We start from the raw sequence: 20,424 nt of genomic DNA, 5'->3' as shown, positions 1-20,424 counted from the left end.
TGAAGTAATGCAGAAGTCACATATACAAAAAAAAAAAGGGAGTGTGCTTTGCATTATGGGATACATACTAAGGCCAGTGATATGAAATCATTAGCTTATATATATAAGTACGTACGTGAATATATTTCACATGCAAATCATTGTTTTGCTTCCTTGTAAACCCAAGGTAAAAAAACTTTCTATATATATATATATATATATATATATATATATTTTTTTTTTTTTTTTTTGTTTATTTTTTATTTTATTTATTTATTTATGCTCGTGAATTTTAGCATGGTATTGTAACTATGGGGGTCTTGGTCAGGAATTTTCAACAGTGTGTTATAGCATATAATAAATTTAGTTTAATCCTTTATCCAAGTTTGAGCAAACAAAGTTAGTAGTGTTTTCTATAGTGAGAGTTGACTGCATATACAGTAATCCCTTAACTTTCTAACCACAGTGAGTAGTTTGCTGATTGGATGATTGAAGGGTTGATAACTGAAGGTACAATTACATGGTGCTGAATCAGAAGTCAGTTGACACATTACCCATTGAAGGTTATATAATTGAGAGATCACTGCGTGTGTGGGTTGATGTGTGCATACAAGATGTGGCAATTAAATTCCTGGAATACCCTTGTACTGTTGTGCGTATGGCAAGTCAAGCAGAACAGTGCAACTGTTCATGATTAGACATGTCTATGTTATTTACCTTTAGTCATATCAAAACATTCAGGTCAGTACTTGACAAGCTGTGGTAGAGTTTGCACATGCATATTTATTGCTTTCAGCAAAAAAATGAGTGAATGGAATTTAGAACATCAGGTTTAGTGCAAAGTTTGGCAAAAGTGCAATTGAAACTAAAAACATATTATGAGTTGTTTATGGTGGTGATGCCGTGAAAAAGTCTAGTTTATTTGACGGTGTAAGAGATTCAAAGAGGGATGGAATGATATGAGGGATGATGGAACTGGGTAACTACAAACTCACATGAAAAGAGTATGGATTACTTCAGTTCAACAGGATTAAGTGAGGAAGATTTTGATTTTTAGTGGAAGATGATTTTGGAATTTGAGAAATTTTTGCCAAGATGGTTCTGTAAATTTGTGAGCGAAAAATCAAAAGCGGCTGCAGCTTCACATTTGTTCTGATTTTTTTTTACAGTTGGCTGTTCTTGGTAGTTATTACTAGTGATGAAACTTGCTTTCAGTTTGGCCCTAAAACAAAACCAAAGCATGCAATAGAAAACATCATCAAGACTGAAAAAGGCACAAATATCATGATCACAGATCAAGATATTGCATGTTTGTTTTTTTCAGTCATAAAGGCATAGTCCACATTGAATTCTTTAAATAAGGACAAACAGTGAACTTTTTTAGAAGTGCTGCCTAGGTTATGTGAAGCTCTTTGTAAGAAGACCTGAATTGCGGCTGTACAGGCAGATGATTTATCATGACAATGCTCTTGTACATGATGTAATAGCTGTTCAAGTTTCTTGCTAAAAAATCAGTTATAAAAATTGGAACATCCTATGTATTCACCAGACACTTGCAACTTTTGGTTGTTCCCAGAACTGAAGAATGACTTGAAAGAATACAGATTTTCTGACATTACATGATGAATGGGAATGCAAGCCATAATTAGAGAACTTGTTTCTGGTTAAAACAAGTAGAGGAAAATCAAGAGAAACTGGAAGACTCAATAATGAAAACACATAGCTATATATATACTTGATATAAAGTTGCATTGCCTAAATTATATTAAGGTTCTAAGTGTATGAAATTAAGCAAGAAAAAAAGAATTAATTAATTTACAAAAAAAAAAAAAAAATGCTGAAGCACTATGTCCCATAATAGGGATAATTTCAGTCCATTGTTTCTGTTTATGTTTGAATGCTGAAACAAGGTTTCACAACTCTCTTTCTATAAGTATTCCAAAAGATAATTACTTTTGTGAATGACTGTAATCTTCCTCCAAAGGATTCTATATTTCATGGAGATGGCATGTTCTGCTAGTCCCCACAATTCCAACTTATGCAATCTAATGTAATCGAGGTGTTCATTATGAGAATAATTGCTGATCTACCAGTTTTGGCCTAAATATGATGTGCCACACTGCCATGGAATTTGATAGACTTGGGTGTGCTAAAGGTGGAAGTTTATTTATCTTTTACAGAGCCTAAAAAGCAGAAATCTTGTTAATAATTCTTGTTAATAGGACGCCTGATGGACAACCAGATTAAGCAGTTTGGCTATTCCTTCAGAGACAAGTTTAACACGAGGAATGGTGATGCAATGTACCACTTATTAGGAGACCATAAAGGAAACACTATAGTTCTTAATAACCTTGTTGACATAAGACTTATTGAAGCTATTAGCAAGAAATGTCGACCTGATGCAATTTATTTATTTCCTGAGACATCACTTCAGTAGAGCGTTGAGAGTGAGCTCAACATACCATTCTTAACAGTTCCAGATTTTTGACAAGGATAATGATGTGAAATAGCATGAATATAAAGTCTATGTGAAGAATATAATGGGTTTTTCTTTCTAAACGTGGAGAAATGTAGACCTGTCTGGCTGAGGGAAAAGGAGAAAGTATCACTAATGTACCATTAATTATTATTATTATTTGATACCTCCAGGGAGTCCAAAGACTCATCGAGGGAGGGCACCTACTCTACAGCTCTGTCTCCACCAATGCCATCCACCGCCGATCACAACCGCTAGACAGACGATCACAAACATCCATACCCATGACGGGATTCGAACCCGCAGCCTTTTGGCTGGAGAACGGATACGCTAACCACTCGGCCAGCCAGGCTGGCAAATAATGATGGTACAAATTGTACGAATCGTTCAATGACATAGTTATCATTTGTTGAGAAAGATTACTACCCATGGTTGTACCCTTAATTTGCTGGTAAAGCTTATTTTCATACGTAATGTAGCCAGAGTGAATTATTATTATTACGGACAACTCCAAGGAATCCTTAGGCTCATCAAGGGAGCCTGTTGTGGTACCATGACTGTGAATGAGTTCAAAGCAAAGTATGATAGATACTGTGCAAATTATGAATACCCCTAAACATCATGTCAGGAGCTATTCATAATTTGCACAGTATCTATCATACTTTGCTTTGAACTCATTCACAGTCATGGCACCACAACAGACTCTCTGGCAACTTATTCTGCTAATTCACCACTTTCAAGCAAAAAAACCTAGTTCTAACACCCTTGCTAACCACACTCTTACTCAGTTTCCATGGATGGCCATTAACTCTCCCACCACCACACCTGTTTGGAAAAATGTCCTCTGAATTAATCTTGTAAAAACCCCTCGGTACTTTGAATGTCTCAATCATATCACCCTCTTTTCCACCTATCAATCAGTTTCTGTAACCCACAGATCTTCAATCTGTTCTTGTAAGGTTCATTCCATAGACCTGCCACCATCTTGGTCACTCACCTCTGGCTCCTCTCCACCTCCTCCCAATCACCAAGAAACCCAGGCACCCAGATCTGTGCACAGTAGTCAAGATGGGGTCTTATCAAGGCTCAATAAAGAGTAACAATAGCCTATTTATCTCTGCTCATCAAAGTATTCTTCAGTAACCAAGTGATCTGATGAGCTGCTTTAGCCACTTTTCCTGTCCACTAACAATCCCAAGTCTCTGGCTTTATCAATTTCCTGGAGTACGGTTCCAACAATGTGAAACCGTACTCCAGGGGTGAAATCTTTTCACCCCAAAATGCATAACCTTACACTTTGCCACATTAAACTGACATCGATTCTCCTTTGCCCAGTCTGCCAATCTATCCAAATCAACTTGAATTTTTGACATCATCTGGCTTAACTATTGCTCTACTGAACCTTGCATCATCAGCAAACAACTGAACAGTTTCTCTCAAATAGTTTCCTATAATGTACAAATTAAATAGTAGCAGTCCAAGAACAGAACCCTGTAGCACAGCACTAATCACATGTCTTCTTTGGGACTCTACTCTTGAATAAACTACTTTCTGATATCTCTCCATCAATCACCCTCCTATCCACCTCACCAGCCCTAGATCCATCCCCATGTGATATCCTATCAAAGGCTTTTCCAAAGTCCAGCAGTATCACTGTAAACCCATTACATTTATCCAACTCAGCCATCACTGTTTTATAAAGCCATGATCTACCCTTCACAAAACCATGCTGCCTCCCCCAGTACAGTATCCCATTTCCATCTATCCATTCCTGTATTTTGCTCTTGACCACCTTCTCCAATACTTTGACGACGACTCCTGATATGCTGATCGGTTGGTAATTTGCTACATCAGTCTTGGAGCCTCCTTTATGCAATGGAACTATTTTCCCCTCTTTCCACCCCCCTCAGGACTAACCCAGAGCTGAGACTTGGATAAAACAATTCTGACAATTCTTTTGCCGTTTCATGTAAAACTCGAGCTGCTATACCATCCAATACTACAGCTGTATTCACGTTAAGGTTCTGTAATATGCTATTCACCTCCATTTCATTTATCTCAGTTTCTGTATAAGCCATCGGTTCCCTCATTCCTGCAGTATCACCACCTGGATGATATATCCTGCAGTGTTCACTTAGTAATTCTATTTTGACTGATTCAGTCACCTCCCTACCATTGGCTTTCCTTAAAATTATTCTGTCGTATACATTCTTTCTTTCACTTGCAGCATATCGAAAGAACTGTTTGGGATTCTCTTTAGCCTGCCTTGCTAACTCCCTTTTATAATTTGCTTTTGCCCTTCTTACCACACTAGTTACCCTTCTGGCCTGTGCCTTGTACTGTTCATGTGCCTGTGGTCATTCTCCTTAAATTCCCTCCACTATTTTTATTTTTATTTTTTTATTTTTTTTCCCCCAGCTCCAGGCTGATGGTGTTATTTATTCATTTAACTCCCACTTGATATAGACTTCTGATTCTAGGTATGCAGTCTGCCTTTACCTCCCTCAAACACTCCTTTACCACTTCCCACACTATCAACATTCCCAGCCCTTGAAGTTTTAAATGCCATGGCACCAATCCAAGCAATCTCCTCAGCTTGTCATACTTACCAGCCCTGTAATTCCAATAACCCATCTTAACTGAAAATTTCACATGTAAAAAGTAGTCATATTCGTTATAGAAGACAAATTCTCAAATGCAATTACTAGATCGAGCATTCTCGAACCCCTAGTATATTCCATTACATGCTGTCTCAGGTAATAATCCATTAGTAACTGCATAAAATCCAATTCCTTCCTCCCAAGTGTCCTCTCTTCCTTCCAATCAGTGTTACCATAGTTGAAATCCCCCATAATAATTACTTGTCTTCCGCTCATTGAGTCTGTTTGGCAATGCATACTATCACCATTATATTTTCTATTCCCTGGTCTATAGCAGCATTCAACTGTATATTTTGTTCTGCTGGCCTCAATCTCACACCAGATAGCCTCAAATGGGCTATGTTCACTGTCCTATCGTCAAACTTCTATTCTCTTTGGTTGCAGTTTATCAGCTATCATCAATAACACTTCTCCTCCCTATCCTTCCTGAACACACTATACCCCCTCACATTCTATCCCATTAACTATATCTGTTAGCCATGTCTCACCAACACCAATAACCTTTGGCCAGGATGTACTAACCAATGCCAAAAAATTTCTCATGCTTGTTTCTGATGCTCCTTGCATTAGTGTACATAAAGTGCAAAAGTCACCTAGGCCCAGTCCTATCTTGACAATTTATCCCATTCTGGGTTGTTACCAGTGGTACTAACTTAGGTATATTATACACATCCTTACACCCAACTGCCTCAATGATGTCTGCATATTCACTCAACACCTCCCCCCCCCTTCCCCCAAAGCTCTCCTTGATTCTGCACTTCAACTTTTACTTCATTCAACAACATTTCAACAACATTCAACACATTTTCCACTCTCCAAACACCAAATCCATTCAGATGCAAACCAAACCATCCTTGTAAAAAAAAAAGTATTTTCTCCCATCAAACTCACTCCACACATCCACAAACTCCACACCACTCCTCTTGCATAACCTACGCATCAAGTCATTTGCTATTATGGCCCTCCTTCTCAGCTCTACTCTCTCATACCACGACAACAAACTCGCTATCTTAACTCTCTCACTCTTTTCTTTTGCTACTTCCAGTAAATCTTTCATATCTTCTCTCATGCCATACTTTTCTCCTTTTAAATCATTCATTCCAGCCACTACGATCATTTCTTTCGCCCTAACCGTTTGTGCTCTAATAGGCTCACTAACATCATTAATTTTTGTTCCTTAATTTTTCTTTCTCTCGGTCATGTCCTCATTTTTCTTGTCACACTTCTTTCTTTTTGTTATCAGGTGATCCACTCTCTAGACATTTTTGGCATTGGTGCAGCTGCTGCTTCACCCTATGTATCATTCTGTGCAACAAAGCTATCTCCCTCATTGCAGCCAACTCTTCATTCTTTACATCAATCATACTATTATTTCATTCAACACGTTTACTCTCTCTTCTGTCTCTCTCTTCTACATTCTTGCTCTTGCTAACTTTTGTTTCTACATTCTTCTTTTTGCTAACTTTCGCTTCTACATTCTTGCATTCTTTCACTTCCTCAGTTTCACTAGTGAATAAAGACACAATATCTAAGCTGAATGAAAGATCACCAGGCAAAGACAAAGCTCTGATATCTTTTCTTTGAAAGGAGAACTGTTCTTAATAAATGACAGGAATTTCCCATGAATGTTGAAAGTAATTTAGAAAGGTGTTTTGCAATTTTCTAGCAAGAGAGCCAATGAAATCTATGAGAGGATGTAACAGAATATTTGCTTTGTGCATCTTAGGAAGTCCATACAGTTAAGGAGAATGTCCATGATAGGTTTTAAGTTTCATTTTCCTCATCCCAGCAAGAGACACTGTCAGTGAGGGTTTAATTTCTTAATTTGGCTATTGTAGGATCAATAACAAGAGAATAATATGTATAATAGTCGCATGGAATTATTGTTAGTTTTCTGTAATACTCAATTTGATCTTGAACCACTAATGATTTCCCTTTGTGAGCCTTACAAATTACAAAATTAGTGTTTCTCCTTAAAGAGAATAAGGCCTTCATTTCTAGGTAAGACACATTTATGGAAGGAATCTTGGACTTGAAAAGACTTTGTGTAATTCAAAAATGAAGGCAGTTTGCTGTATCTGAGAAACATCTACTACCAGAAAAATATCCATTACAGGAACAATGTTTGTAGTTATGGCAAAATCCAAACCTTTAGGCAGAGCATTTATTTCCTCTGTAGAGAGGTCTACCTAAAATATTAATTACTGCCTTACTTGGATTCCACACAGATGAAAAAAGAACTAACAGTCAGGATTGCAACTAATCCATCTTGAACAGACTTAATGTCCTTATTTAACAAACTAAGTATTTTTTTTTTTTTTTTTGCTTCTAAATTCTGCATTACTTATCATACATAGCTGTATGATAAGTAATGATCTACTAGTCCATGTATACATTTGATGAGCTCTTGGAGACTGAAAGATTTTTTATCCTGTAACAAGTAGGCATTACTTTGACTGCCCTACATCATTTCAGAAAATCTAATCTGGTTTATCCATTTAGCATGTTTAACTAAAAATTTACCATAATAGTTACATTGACTAGAAATTAGCTCTATAAACTTTGAAAGTATGTGACAAATGAGAAGGCAAGCCATAACTAGATAAATAACTTACTATGGATTTAATACTGATGTAATATTTTTTATTTAGTACAGAATTTTTACCATAGTATCAAGGGCATCTTCAGTATGATTTTCAAATTAAATGAGTAGAAGAGAAAGTGGGAGACAAAACAAGGAAAATGTGTACTTATAATACCAGTATATAGGGATAATTTCAGTCCATTGTTTCTGTTCTGATCAAATGCTGAAGTAAGGTTTCACAACTGTTTTTGCATAAGTATTCCAAAAGATAATTGCTTTTGTGAAGGGACTTAATCCTTCAAAGGATTTGATGTTTTGTGGATTATACCATTTTTTGTAAGTCCTTCATGTTCTAGCTAACTATTAGTATTAACTACCATCATAGAATGTAATGTAATTGAGGTGAATGACCAGATAAGTTTCAATTTAATACATTTTGGTTAAGTGATCTGTAGTTTCTTTTTATTGGAACTTCTTCAGAAAATGGATGGTCATTACTGAAGATGAAGCATGTTGGTTATGATCCAAATTTCTGCATGTAGTATTCTAAGCATATTCTGAGAGACCTGATTTCTTCACATTTGCAGTTGATGTGATGTGCTCTAGTTTGTGTTTGTGTATATTATCAGGTGGCTAGAGTATGAATGTTGCAAAAAATTGTGTCAAAGTAGTTTTGATGGTAGTTAATACTTGACCATATTTAATACTGAACAAATACTATTTCTGACATTTCTTGAGCAGTATTTGTGTTTTTATTGGATAGCATTTAATATGAATGTTGCACTTAGTGCACCAACAAACTTGATGCACTGAGTGACGTGACATCCATACTGTGTCAATCTATCTATCATTACACACACACACACACACACACACAGGTTGGAAAGAAAGCAGTGGATACCCTCACGGGCAAGGTGCATACCATGTAATGAGTCACGTGTTTATAGCCATTATAATTTGGAGGAATATGATGTTCCCAAGTCAGTGCAACTGTGTCCAGGTGAAATGGCTGTCAAAGGGGGAGCTGATGGAGTTTGAAAGAGGCATTGTGATAGGATGCTGTGTTGCAAGCCTATCTGTTCGGCAAATTATTGACAAATTGGGCCATACAAGGTCAACAATCAGTGATAATATACTGAGTTGGAAGTGCAGGGAGTCAACTGCAGAGTGTGGAGGAGAGTGTGGTGGTCATCACTGCAGTGGATGACCACCACACTCTCCGAACGTGACCATAGGGTGCCATGAAGAATAATAAAAAGACCACCATTTTTGCCCAACACATTGAATGCAGAGTTCTGGGTGTCAAAACTGGAACATGAATCTGCACAAAAACATTCAGAACCGAGGCTCACAACATGGATTTCCATGGTAAGACTGTAATATACAAGTCTCACATTCCCAAACAGACATGCAGCATCATTTTCAGTGGTGTAAAGAGTATGTGCAGTGGGATGTGGAAGCGTGGAAAGCTTGAATTGTGGAGTGACTAGTCATGCTATGCTCTGTATCGAGCAGATGGATGGGTGTGGTGGATGCATGGTGAATGTCTCTTAACAGAGTGCCTAACCCCAACTATGAAATTTGGAGGTGGTGGTGGTGTGATGGTATGGTCCTCTTTTTCTCACTTTTGCCTCAGACCCTCTGTTTGTGATACAATGAACCCCAAGAGCTATCTGAACATTCTGAAGAGTGCAGTGCTTCCTACTTAGTGGAATTTCTACCTAACTGACCATTGTCTATTTCAACAAGACATTGCATCTTGTCATTGTCTTGTTGAAATAGACTAGAGTAGCAGTCCTATGCACCCTGTCATGAGACTGCTACTGTAACTGCATGGTTTGTGGACATGAGCATCACTACACTTGACTGGCCTCCACAGAGCCCTGATCTTAGCCCCACTGAACATCTGTGGGATGAACTGGAGTGTTGAGTGGGATCAAGAGGCATCTGCCCCACAACAGTCCAGGACCTCATTGCATGCCTACAGGAAGAATGGTCCAAAATTCTCATTGATTACTATTGTATGCTTGTGGAAAGTATGCCCCGTAGGATTCATGCAGTCATCACAGTGAAAGGAGGTCCTACATCTTATTAAGGTGGGTGCCATGGCTGTTTGTTCCTCATATTGTGGTGACTATACAGACCATAAATTTTGAGAAGTAAAATATGTTTTAAAAACAAGAATTGAAGACCAAAAAAGGAGAAAAAACTAGTGAAATATATATAGAACCAATAGAATAACAATAGTGCTGGCCATTTCATGAGAATCACCATCAGATAATAATGCAACACTGACCATCAACTGCAGCATATTTAAGATTATGTAATTAAGAGTAGTTCAGTTGGTTCGAGAGTAACAAGAAGTTTGAGATTAATGGCGAATAATTTGTTTTGTTTAATTGCCAAGGAAGTAGTGTCTTTGTACTTATAAAATCTTGATTAGTTCTTATCGCTAGAGATTCAAAACAATGTAATTTGGTTTCATTATCTAGGAAATCAATGATGGTAACTTTATCTCTTTCAGGGATATGTTTACATTGTATTACATACAGTGATATTTCAGTGGCGGGATTTTTGTTATTATTGATTCTGTTTTTGTATGATTTCTTTTTAGTGTTAGGATGTAAAAATTCTGATATGAGGATATTGCAGTGTTAGTAATGTTCCATTAAGTGAGACTTTAAACAGTGAATACTGGATCCAGTGCAGCAGATATTTCATCATACTTTAAACTTATAAACAGCATTGTGCCATAGCAAAATACTGGTCTGAGATATTGAGGTTTTATATTGTAGTAAATGTAGTCTGTTAATTGTAATGAAGGCACTTCTGTAATTTGTATATTTGCAGAAGTGTTTGTTGGCTTTGAGAATATTATGAATATATTGAATATATGGAAATTTTAAAATGGAATAGGATTTGGATAAGCTGCTTTGAGAATAAGGCATGTGATTTCTGGTTAGCTACGTAAACAGCATGTTCTATTAGATGCCAAGAGTGTTTGTGAAAAAGATGTTTTTAAGTATGAGATTTCTTGATTTAGAGCACTGGTGGTAGAAGATTATTTTTTGTAAGCATTAATGAACTTTGTTATAAAATGACTGATCTTTTTGATATATTAAGGTGATATAAGAAGAAATGTAAATGGTTTCCCAAATGCTGGTAGGTTTATGGTATACCTTAGTATTAATATAATGGTTAAATGTGATGAGAGTCAAATTTAGAAACTTTACAGATTTATCTTCTCCATATTCAATGAAGAATTTTAGTCTATGGCTACAAGTATTTAAAGAAACAATTAGTTTTTGTATAGCATTCCTGTTGCTTATACATAGGACATTATAGTTGCATGTATGAAATACCAAGGAGGAGGGATGATGATAATAATTGTTTCCATTTGGGTAAGGAATAGTTCAGCAAGTTGACCTCTAATGTTCTGGCCCATATAAATGTCATTATATTTAAAAAAATTTGCTGAAATTATAACCATAATCAGTGAAAGGATATTGGAAGGAACAATTTGGTACAGTCTGATAGGCTGTGGTCATGTATAAGCAGTGTTGAAAGTTTTTTCACTTGGTTATACTATAAGATACCAAGAAATTATATTCTTAGTTTCATCCTTTATCCGAGTGTAAGCAAACAGAGTTTGTGAGTGAAGTAACTTCACGACTGGTCTACTTGTATATAGAGGCTAATCCTCATGACACAATGTATTCCTGCAAAGTTTTGCAGCATATTAAAGATACTGGTAAGTACATGACAGGAGAAGTTGAGACATTTCCTGATGATGCAAAAATAGACAGGCAGTCAAGGAAGCTACCAATATATAGCACTTACAGAATGATTTGAGTAGGCTGGAAGTGTGGTCAAATGATAATGGATATCAATTGAATGTTAGTAAGTGTAAAGTTATGTACTTTGGAGAAATTGATGCAGCTAGAGTGCTTGGAATTATGGTGAATAGAAACGAAGTTCAAAGATCAACTACCAAAAATTGTAAATACAACTCCGAAGATAATTACAATGTTAAAACAAACACAGACCCTTAAGGACAAGGAAGCCATTTTTTTCTTTACAAGGATTGATTTCACTGCCCCTGGACTAATGTGCACAAATTTGACCTCTTGGTATCCAAAGTGATAAAGGAACTTGTGAGAAGGTTGCAAAGAGGAAGCCATAAAGGTGATATTGGGATTATGGAATAGAGATTATAAGGACTGACAGAGAGTATGTGGACAGCAGACACTGGTACACAAGAGAAATATGGATATGATAAAAGACTATGAACTTCTGAAAGTGTGTATATCTGTAGAGGAAATTGTTCATGATATGGAAGATAGTGAGAGGACAAAGGGGCATCTGTAGAAGTTAAATTTGTGTGCAATTAAGAAAGGAGGGAGCTAGATTTTTATCTCACAGAGTTGTGAGTAGAATAGTTTTACTGTTGAAGTGAACGAATCTAGCTTGAATGTAGAATGGGAAAGACAACTGGTTGGTGGCTGGGTGATTCATGGATTACCTTGATAACTCCTTAATACCTTGGAGGTCTCTGATGATTATGATGATAATTGTAATTTTGATTCCTAGTTAATGTTAATATAATAATCAATTAGTTTTATAATAACACTCTTCAACAAATTGAAATATGTGTGACTGACATTAATTTGGTGGTTATATTGTATTTTGCATTTCTGAATCCAAATCTTCAATCCCCAAAAATCCTATCACACAAGGCTTTGTTTTTAGAGTTGTTTGCTTTCCTTAGATTTTTTGAATATTTTATCATAAATAATTTGTTCATAATAATACATAATACAGGAAAATATACCCGAGGAGTGGAGGGAAAGTACTCTTGTGTCCCCCTACAAGGGTTAAGAGGATGCACAAGACTGTAAGAATTACGGAGAATAAGGTTGATGTCCCACACAATGAAAATCCTAGAAAGGATTCTTGATGGAAGATTGAGGAAGGAGGTGGTGGAGATTGAAAAGTTTGGCTTCATGCCTGGTCAATCAATGACAGACGCTATCTTTGGGTTACGGCAGATGATGGAAAAGTTTCAAGAGAAACAAGGGAAGCTACATCTGGTGTTTAGTGATCTGGAGAAAGCTTATGATAGAGTGCCAAGGCAAGAAGTCTGGAGGTGTCTGAGGGGAGAAGAAGGTACTGGAGAAATATGTCAGTTTGGTGCAGGAGATGTACAGAAATGTGAAGACGAGTTCGGACCTGCTTGGGACAGACAGAAAGTTTTCAAGTGACAGTGGGCTTGCATCAAGGGTCAGCATTAAGTCCATTCCTGTTTAATATTGTGATGGAGGTGGTGATGAAGGAGGTGAGAGAAGACGTGCCTTGGACAATGTTGTATGCAGATGACATCTTTCTGTGTGCAGAATCAAGAGAAGAAGTGGCAGGAACGATGGAAGAAAGTACTGGAAGAGAGAGAGAGAGAGGTAAGACTGAGCAAAAGTAAGACAGTGTATATGTTGCAAAGTGGATGGCAGCCAGGAGATGGATCTGGAGTTGGAAGGAAATGTCATCAGGAAGGTTAGGGACTTTAGATACTTAGGTTCAACAGTGGAAGAGGATGGAGAGGCTGAGAAGGAAGTGGGATGCAGGATAGAGGAACTGGAGAGAGATGACTGGAGTGCTGTGTGATAAGATGGTGCTGATCAATCTAAAAGGCAAAATCTATAGGACAGTAGTGAGACCATCTATGATGTATGCTATGGAAACTGCGGCCCTGAGGAAAAATAACATCAGCAGGATGGAGGTAGCCGAGATGAGGATGCTTAGATGGATGTGTGGTGTGACCAGCAATAATCATCTGAGAAATGACTATGTGAGGGGAATAGTAAAAGTTACGAACTTAGGAGCGAAGATTCAGGAGGCAAGTTTGAGATGGTTTCCATTATGTGATGAGGAGGGAGGACGAATATGTGGGAAGAAAGTCATGCAGATGTCTGGGGAGAAGGAAGCGCGGGTGGCCAAAGAAGAGATGGAGGGAGCTGGTAGAGGAGGAGGACTTGAGGATGAAGACTTTGGATGTGGTTACAGCCCAAGACAGGAGGATATGGAGGAGACTCACCCAAAACGTGATCCCACTTAAGTGGGACAAGCTGCAGAAGAAGAAGAATATATTATCATCAAATTTCTGATATGTACCCTCATGGGTTGTGCAGGATATTATGATAGAACTACATGAAAAAGCTACATCATTACTAACTTTCTATTGACAATTTTCTTCCAAATGAATTTGTTAAGACTCCAATTAGATTATATCAATTAAACATTACAAAAAAGCACAGTGTGTGACGTTGTTCACAAGAGATTGAAACTTCATGCTTATAAACTGCAGCTCTTGTTCATCACATCCGGCCTACTGATAGGACACGAAGAGTTCAGTTTGTGACCATGTTAGACCTCATTGCTAAACACGACGACTACCTCCAGAGTTTTTTTATTTTCTGATGAGACAAAATTTCACATGCATGGAGTTGTGAATCACCATAATTGTCAGATATGGAGATCAGAAAATCTGCATCAACTGGTGGAGTTCATCCATAGCAGTCTGAAAAATCAATGTCTGGTACATCATCGTACATGATCATATTGTTGAGCCATTTTTTTTCCATGAGGAGGTGATTACGAGTGTGGCATACCTGGATGTGCTAGAGAACTTTGTTTCCCCAGATTGAGAATGTGGAGGGCCTCATTTTCAAACAGGATGGAGCCCCACAACATCATGCAGTGATTGTGTGTATTGTGCTAAACAATCAATTCCCAGAAAAATCGATAGACAGAGGAGGTCTCATTGCTTGGCCACTGTGCAGTTCCAATTTGACTCCAATGGATTTCTTCTTTTGTGGCTACATAAAGGACATTGTATATCAAGAAAAAGTCCAGTCCCTTGCTCACTTGTACCATAAAATAACAGCACCCATAGAAGCAATTCTTCTGGATATGCTTACCTGACTGTGGTCTGAGGTGCAATTCCATTTTGATGTCTGTAGGGCTGTAAATAGTGCACACTAACAGATAATCAAACTTGTGACACTGTACTTTGATAATATATGCTACATACATTTCTGCTTCAAAATATCATAAAATAAATTTCATTGAGAACCCTGGGGTTCTTTTTTGGACACCCTGTAGTTCAGTCTGCATATCCTCCAACTGGTAAGTCATTATGGGGTTTATTAAAAACATAAATAATTAAGCATCTATTTAATCATTCCTATATTTCATTTCAATCATTAAGACATTGTCAAGGAAACTATTAAAATTGAAAAAGCACACAAATCAGTACAAACACTAAGTGGAAAAGATTCACCTGAAAGCCTAAAGTCCTATGATTGGTGCCCTCTGCTTTTGACTAGCCTTAGCTATGTTGGGTGGGCTTAAGAATTACAGTTTCCCAAATCTTGGGAAGTTTAATACAACCATATTTATTACGATTAGGTTGTTTTTTTTAATTCTGCTTCTGATTCTAAAAAAGTCTCAAATTTGTATTTTTTGTGGTGAAGCATGGTAATTTCTATATTAGTGGCTCTATTAATACAGAAGAACATAAAAAATACATCTGTCACCATTAGTATGTTCAGTCAGGACTTGCTGACCATGTGTTGGATACCTTGCACAGAATCAAATGGAAAAAAGCTACCATGCTTTACCACCAAAAAATACAAATTTGAAAGACTTTTTTAGAATTAGAATTAAAAAACCGACTTAATAAAGATTGTATTAAACTTCCGAAGATTTGGGAAACTGTAATTCTTAGGACTCCCACTCAACACAGCTGAGGCTAGTCAAAAGTGCTAATAGAGGGCACCAGTAGGACTTTAGGCTTTCAGTGTAATGTTTTCCACTTAGTGTTTGTACAAATTTGTGTGTTTTTGCAATTTTAATATTGTTTCTTTTACAGTGTCTCAGTGATTGAGATGAAATATAGGAATGATTAAACAGTTGTTAATTACTTACGTCTTCTGTCTCCCTCCCCATTTAAACCCCATAATGAGTTCAGACTAGCACATAAGTTTAAATAGTAATTTGTGTTTGTGTTACATCTTCCATTCTGTTTTCTGTCAGAAGCATTAGAAAATTCCAAAAGTATCATGATATATCTATTTCCCCTTGTGTAACTCAACTGCAATATTATTATAAAATGTGAGCAAGTTACTCAGACATGGCCTTCCCTTAGTAAACCCGTATTATTCATTGCAAAGTATAAATTTTGCCCTTCTTACCACACTAGTTACCCTTCTGGCCTGTGCCTTGTACTGTTCATGTGCCTGTGGTCACCTTTCTCCTTAAATTCCCTCCACTTTTTTTTTTTTTTTTTTTTTTTTTTTTTTTTTTTTTTTTTTTCAGCTCCAGGCTGATGGTGTTATTTATTCATTTAATTCCCACTTGATATAGACTTCTGATTCTAGGTATGCAGTCTGCCTTTACCTCCCTCAAACACTCCTTTACCACTTCCCACACTATCAACTTATACATGAGTTCTTACCAAAATTTCACTGCCACTCCAGAGATACTGATAGGCCTTTGCGCTACTCTCTCTTTCGGTAGGATTATCACACATTCTTTGCACTCCTGTGGAATCTATCCTGTGTTGAGATCCACATCATAAATCCAGGTCAGAGACACAACTAGCTCAGCTGCACATTCATGCTGATATCCAATTAGGCTCCTTTTGCGAAATTCTTCTTTTTAACCACTGTACTGGTTTGGGCATGTATATATACATCCATAATTACATAGATGAGAAGTGTCCATTGAAGTCATAAGCATTGGATATTATAGAAAAAATGATACAGATACAAAACATATATTTTGATATTTGATCTTGTTAGATATCGAATGGAGAACTTCTTGACAAATTATTCATTCAGGATCTAACATGTAAGCTTTACAAAATTACAAAGAAATTTGCATAATACCTGCTTACCAGTAGAAGATGAGAAACACCTAAGTTGTTGTATATGAAAATATGTATCAGTATGAGTAATATATTGGAATTTATTTATTGTAAAATGGAAAGCTAAAAATCAAGAATAATGTCAGATTAGCATTTCATGTAAAGGAATAATGGCTTAATTTATGTATTATCAAACTATCATAAAATCGTAAGTCGCTAGGTAAGAAATGACTAATAGGATCAATGGTTACTTATAAGCCGCAAGTACCTGTCGTAACGCCGAAGGCTGTAGCTTACGGGGAAAGCTGACGTAAGTGCTTTTCCTCGAAAACATCACCTAATAGCAAGAAGGGAAAGCAAGGGGGATCAACCTAAGTGCGATGTAAGCTATGGATCATGCAAAAAACAATATAGAAAAGAGGGCACAGAGAAAAAGTATTTAAGGCAGTACATGCCAAGATCAAGGATTTTTTCCTGTTTTCTTCGGAGATTTTGAAGATCGAGAACTCTCGACGAGTGATTGCAGATAGGACAAGCTGAGGGTGCTATGTCGACGACATCCGGCCGTATTCATGACCTGCACTGAGAGGTATTCTGCAGAGATCCGTACGAGAATCAACAGCTCATGCAGAATGGTGCCAAATGCTGAACGACCCACCCGAGCAAGCGGAGGAAGCTCGTAGCAACAGCCATTTCTTGATTTGTGTCTGGTAGCGGAGAACGGAACAACTCAGTCGCAAGACGAAGGATGACCCGAACAACATGTGGCAGTTAACAGACCTTCGGAGGGACTTGGTGAAGTAAAGATTCTTTTGTTTTATATCTTGAGATTGTTTGAAGGTAGAATTTGTGTCTTGATAAAGCAAGACTGAGGACATTTTTAGAGAACTTTGATAGGCTAGAGTAATTAATACAGCCAATTCTATTAGACAAAGAATTGTATATCATAAATCTCTAATGTGTATAAGATTGAAATAGTGAAAACCCTTTGTTAATTGAGTAAATTTAACTATGAGAGAAATGATTTGAGAAATATCTATTTAAAGTAAAATGTGAATGAAGGATCTTGGCTTGAGTGTAACATTGTTTAAATTATCCATTTGTATTACATGATTTTGCATGTCAGTTTACGTGAGAAAGTCAGATTAGTATTGAACAGTTTGTATAAATAAGCATAAGACATTTACTTAGCTAGCAATGCAGAAGTTATGAAACTTCTGTACAAGATTTTGTGTACCTGTCTTTTAGCATTAATAAACATGTTTTGTTATTTGAACCTGAGTCTTGCCTATTGAACAGTTTGTATAGATAAGCATAAGACATTTATTTAGCTAGCAATGCAGAAGGTTGATAACTTCTGTACAAGATTTTGTGTACCTGTCTTTTAGCATTAATAAACATGTTTTGTTATCTGAACCCGAGTCTTGCCTGAATTTGAGGTGTCAACCTACCACTTATAAGATTCGAACCAAATAGCGGGAAGGAGTTTAGAAAATTATATAATAGAGACGACTGCAAGGAACCAAGATCTATATACTCGCGTGAGAATTTAGATTAACGTATATGCTAATATACATTAATCTAGGAATTAATCTAAAAAAACCTAGGAATATTTCCCTGAGCCTGAATTATATTCTTGTTATAGGAAGCGGACTGGCACAGTTAAAATATAAATTTGCCAGTTTCTGAAGAGGAAATAGCCCTAGGAGTCAACCCAGGTTATATATGGCAGAGAAGGATGTAAAATATAAGATATTAAATAGAAAACTCTTCAATACTAATCTGACTTTCTCACATAAACTGACATGCAAAATCATGTAATACAAATGGATAATTTAAACAATGTTACACTCAAGCCAAGTTCCTTCATGCATATTTTACTGTAAATAGATACTTCTCAAATCATTTCTCTCATAGTTAAGTTTACTCAATTAACAAAAGGTTTTCACTATTTTAATTTTATACACGTTAGAGATTTATGATATACAATTCTTTTTCTAATAGAATTAGCTGTATTAATTACTCTATCAATGATAAATCCCCAACAGATTTTTCCTCATTTCTCTGGAGAGGACTTTGATGATGTGGGAACATTCTTTAGACATGCAGAAGTGCTTAAGAGGGGGTGCTCGATGGTATAACTTCCAACACCTAACATTGCTTCGTAGCACACTAATAGGGAAGGCAAAAAATTTTGTTTGTTCGCACCCTGTTTTAAAAGGGACCCTGAGTTATGAGGACTTTAAAAAGAACACTCACCTCTGAATTCTTCAGGAAGGGAGGGATCATCCAAACATTTTAGAAATTGTACAAATGTATGCAAGAAAAAGGGGAAGGGGTGACTAGTTTTTTTAACAGAATATTAACGCTCACCCGGGAACTTAGGGCCTCAACCAAGGAGGGAGCCCATTTTCAATGGTTAGCACTCCAACAATTCCGGTTGGGACTTGCATATGAATTGCAAGAGAGTATTTACATGAAAAATTTTGAAAGTCTTGATGAATGTTATGAAGCTGCCAAAGAAAGGGAGAAAATGTTAAAGAATTTGGCTCAGACCCTTGAAATAAGAAAACTGGTGATAGGGGAATCAAAAGAAAGGACTCACCAGGAGGACAAGGGCCTGTTGGCTCCAAGCTATGACGATGTAGGTAAGATATATAGGATGCAGAGTGTAACAGTACCAGAGGCACAAGGTGAAGGAAACCTCACCTTGGTGGAAGGACTAGTGGAAGAGGTCTCGTGCAATTTCCTACTAGACACAGGAGCCCAAGTTTTGGTCATTCCTTTTTCGATGTTCAAAAGACTTAGCTCTTTAAATGCCAAGAATCTCATCAAATTTCAGCAACCCCCACACACTAGTAGGTATTGCCAGGATTGAGCTTTCTTCCACTACAAAAATAAGAGTACGGATATCCATACCTTGCTTTCCCATAAACCTCACACACGAACTAATAGTTCTCCCTGAGATGTCAGGCCTAAGTAGTCAGGTTGTTCTGGGCCTGGATTTCCTGAAAAAAAAATCAATTCGCATGTGATTTTGGGAACCAATCCCTGTCCCTTTGTCGAAAAACCGTCCAACCCAGACACAGTTTAAATGAAAGGGGGGGGGAAACGAATGAAACCATGCAAATTGAAGTAAGTACGTTAGAGAAGGATCATGATGAATGGAAAGAAAGGCTTGCACACAGTGCCATGTAACCGCATGACTCTGATCATGCCAAGAAAGAAATTAGCGAATTCTTCCAGACTGCATACAGGGAATACCCAAGTATTCACTGAGGGAATCACTTCCCTCTGCTGTACGAATGTGGTAGAGCACACAGTGCAGGTTACCTCGTAAACTCCAAAATATACAAGACAATATAAGACCCCCTGAAACACCAGGACAAATTAGAAAAACTATTGATAGAGTATGAGAAGGCTGGAATTATTGAAAGGCCAAATTCCCGTTGGAACAACCCTTTCGTTCTCGTTGAGAAATCGAATGGAGATCTGAGATTTCTGCTAGACTTGAGGGAGGTCAACAAGGTTACCAAACCTATCGATTTCCCTGTCTGCATGATAGAGGAATTGTAGGTGGCCTTGAAGGAGCAAGAATATTCTCGAAGTTAGACCTGAACTCTGGCTATTACCAAATCCCCCTCAGGAAGAAGGATAGACAGTATTTTGCTTTCACCACAAAGTGGCAAAAGTACCAGCTGTGCTGTCTTCCCCAGGGAGGAAGGAACTCAGCCATGAGTTTTCAGAGTCTCATGTACACCGTGTTAGCTGATGTATTAGGCAAGGGAGTCTTGTGCTTCCAGGA

The 20,424-nt window shown here is 37.3% G+C and overlaps 1 protein-coding gene across 7 annotated transcripts in view; it reads left to right on the top strand.

The window, feature by feature from the left end:
- The window catches only part of dop (microtubule-associated serine/threonine (MAST) protein kinase dop), a 677,535-nt gene that overhangs the window by 188,042 nt on the left and 469,069 nt on the right, over nucleotides 1-20,424 (top strand). The gene's annotated exons all lie outside the window — the stretch shown is intronic.

The sequence above is a fragment of the Typopeltis vanoorti genome, chromosome 3 (assembly GCF_054136105.1).
Source record: "Typopeltis vanoorti isolate ZY-2024b chromosome 3, IOZ_Tvanoo_1.0, whole genome shotgun sequence".
NCBI classification, from domain to species: Eukaryota; Metazoa; Arthropoda; class Arachnida; order Uropygi; family Thelyphonidae; genus Typopeltis; species Typopeltis vanoorti.
Note: the sequence above shows the minus strand (reverse complement) of the source record. Positions and strands in the feature narration are given on the sequence as shown.